Source organism: Quercus suber, unplaced genomic scaffold, assembly GCF_002906115.3.
Source record: "Quercus suber isolate HL8 unplaced genomic scaffold, Cork oak 2.0 scaffold_417, whole genome shotgun sequence".
NCBI classification, from domain to species: Eukaryota; Viridiplantae; Streptophyta; class Magnoliopsida; order Fagales; family Fagaceae; genus Quercus; species Quercus suber.
The window spans coordinates 278705-282309 of NW_027069868.1; the positions used below are offsets into that span (position 1 = coordinate 278705).

At 33.5% G+C, this 3605-nt stretch overlaps 1 non-coding gene across 1 annotated transcript; it reads left to right on the forward strand.

Annotated features, from left to right (window-relative positions):
• Positions 1–365: 365 nt before the first annotated feature.
• On the forward strand, positions 366–474 carry LOC111994656 (small nucleolar RNA R71). Its single transcript, XR_002881111.2, has one exon. It is a non-coding gene; the product is annotated as a small nucleolar RNA R71 (small nucleolar RNA).
• Positions 475–3605: the final 3131 nt, after the last annotated feature.

Sequence of the window (3605 nt, forward strand, 5' to 3'; positions counted from 1 at the left end):
AGGACAATTGTGTGTATGCATAGGACTTGCACAAATAGAGCATGTTTCACTTTGAACTTGATTGATAGAATTCATCCCTTTACCTAAAGCTAAAGCTTCAACCTTACGAGTGAGATTGTCCAACCTAGCTTTTATGTCTAAACTTCACTGACTTCATACAATCCTCCTTTCTTAATTGCAGGGGCGGATCTCTCTTTACGATTGGAAAAATCCCATTGTTGTGAACTTTCAGAAAAATTCTCAAGAAATTTGTATGCCTCATCATCTACAAGACTCAAAAATCCACCACCATTCATGGACTCAATCATGTTAGATTTGTCTGAGTCAAACCATTATAAAAATATTGTACTAGTCTCCATGTTTCAAAACCATGATGAGAACACTTTAAGATCAAGTCCTTAAATCTCTCCCAACTCTCATAAAATTTCTCTTGTTCATCCTGATAAAAATCTGCAATTTCTCTCCTCAAAGCATTGGTCTTGGCCATTGGGAAAAATTTAGAGAGGAATTTTGTAACCAATAGTTCCCATGAAGTGATAGATCCAGGTGACAAAGAATTAAGCCATGCTTTTGCCTTATCCTTCAAGAAAAAAGGAAATAAACGCAAGCGAACTGAGTCATCAGTGAAATTCTGGAACTTACAAGTAGCACAAATCTCAAGAAAATCCTTCACATGCATATAAGGATCTTCTCTATCCAATCCATGAAAAGTAGGAAGAAGGTGGATTATTTGTGGCTTCAACTCAAAATGTGTAGCAGTGGTTGCAGGCAATACTATGCAAGATGGAGGGTTGGTGGTTATGGGTGAGAACAACTCCCTAAGAGTTTTTGAATCATCTCCTATTTCTCCCATTGTGGATAAATAATCAAAACTAACAAGACGATTTTCTTTATCACGTATCCAAGTTCTTATACACCAAGCAAAAAGAAATTATTTTTTTTTATTTTAATTTGAAAAATAAAAATTAACTACAACTAGTAGAAGGAAAAATTCAATTAAGACCTAATTTATTTTCCTAACCAAGTCCCCGGCAACGGCGCCAAAAACTTGTTGTGAAATTTTAAAGTACTCGCAAGTGTACGAACCGTACCGAAGTATAGTTTGACAAGAACGAGGTCGAACCCATAGGGACTTGAATGAATGTAGGAAAATTAAATCAAATCTTAACCAAATTAATCCTAATCTAGTTTAATTAAAAAATTGGTTGTTTTTAAATTAAATAAACTAAGCAAATAATAAAATTAAGCAAATAGTTAAACTAAGCAAAAGATATAAAGCAATAAAAAGATGTAAATAATCAAGGGAAAGGAATTAAGGTTTTGGAATCCGCCTTGTTAATTCATATCAGCATATATTTATGATCATTAATTTTTCCCAACTCACTACATGATAATCTAGAAATCAATCTTGCTACCATGGAAAATATCATCATTAACACTTATGTTTAAAAATCTAAAGCATGTTCTTCTTCGCTTCTTAAGTATAAAATTAAATCATCAATTGTATTCGTAGCCAAACAAATCACAAGATATATCCAATTCTAAAAATCAAATCATAAATTGTATCCATTGACAGACAAATCACAAGCGATATCCAATTTTATAATCAAGAATTAACAAACCAAGCATTCAATTAATTAAGACAAATCCTAAATCATGAGAAAAACATGATTGAACTCATATCTAGAATCCCATCTTAGTCAATTGATATGAAGCAAGAACAATTTAAATCATTAAAGAACAACTATTGTGGGAAAAATCAAATCACATAAATATTACTAATAATCCTTAACAAGGTTTCATCCTCAACCTTAATTATAAATTTAGCTACTCATGGTAATTGAAATAAAACAAAAGAATAAAATACTAAACATTAAACTAGACAAATAAAATAGAGAAAGAAATAGTCACAATGCTATCATGGAGAAAAGCTGCAGAGAAGCCACATACGGCACTGCCTCTTGCTCCAATTTTCTATTTTGCATCACAGCCCTAGCACTAGCCTCCGCCCCCCTGGATTTTGCCCTAAAATGCCTTTAAATAGGTCAATGAATCCTATTACAAGTTGAATTCCCGTTTGGAGAAAATCCCAGACTTTTAGGCTTTACTTAACCGACTATTTAGTCCCACTTAACAATAGAATTAGGGCTTCTGGTAAACTACAAAGTTGTAGCCCTTTAAGTTAACTTTCCAGCCCAACTTGAATCATCTCAATTGGACATCTGACCCGAAAGTTATGCTGAAAATACTAACTGATGCGCAGGCTGGAATCCTAATCCGAATTGGACTTGGATTTGGTGCAAATTTCTTTTGATTCCTTACTCCATTTTGACTTAAATTTAATATTCATGCCTGGCTAGATGTAAATTGGCTTGATTCAATTGGCCTAGCCCCACTTTGCATGTAAAGCCCTTGTTACCTGCAACACAAAGATATTATATAATCAGTCACAAAATAACATAAAAGTAAGGCCAAATATGTAGATATGTGAGTACTTTATTGTATATATTTCATGCACATCACTTATATAAAAAAGCAAGCTAGGACTCATTATAAGAGGAAGCCAGTTTAGAGTCTATTTAGGATCTACTTATTTTGTTAAAACTAAAAACTTTTAACTGAAAGTATTGTAGATAAAGATAAAAGTTAGCTGAAATAGTACAGTGGGAACTATGAATAGTACCAAAAGTACAGTGAGACCCATAAATAGTAGTAAAAATAAAATGAATAGTAAAATAAGCTAGCTTTTTTAATTTTTGCTAAACACATACTTAATCTTTGAAGCTACGACAGTGACGACATCATTAAGAGCAAGTCAAGACTCAAGTGAGGTGCCAATCATTGTCGGAGAAGGAGGAGGAGCATCATCGCCATTTGCTGGAGTCTTCCATAAAGACTTGAACTTTGACTTGGGCCCATTGCTTCCTTCTTATTTTGATCATTCTCCAACAATCAACATTACTATCTCTTTTACGTTCTAACCCTCCATTTCTATATCCACCAATTTGTAGATTACATATATGAAATGGGCCAAGTATCTTAGGAGCTGAGAGGTTTAAAATTTAATCTTAGTCTCTCGTCATCAGTAGTTGAGATCGGGATTTGGGTATGAGCTAAGCATCAATCCCTACCATATTAGATTTCAATTTTTGAAGTTTATTGGTTTATGATAAGAGCTGGTGTTGATTTGGAACCCAAACCATGTGTGTGTGTCTCTCTCTCTCTCTCTCTCTCTCTCTCTCTCTCTCTCTCTAAATTGGTGAAAGCTTGATTGATTTTTATTATTTTAGAAGACCCATTTTATTTTGAAACCAGTGAAAAATTAGGCAAGGAACTAGAGTTGTTCCACATTACATGTAACTTGAGTTATATAAACTCAAGTTCCACATAACATTGTTTTAAAGTTGTGATTTACAACTATTTTGTGTTGGTTTTAATTTCGTGCCAAATTTGATTGCAATTATGTTGAATCTTTTGTACCCTGTATTTATGTGGGATTTTATTATAAGGGTTGTGTGTGAGAAAGAGTGTGAAGACTTAGGGCAATTAAAGACCAAAGAAGTTTTCACAGGTAGCTAGCAAGTAGTCTTCCTATGAAGTGAAAC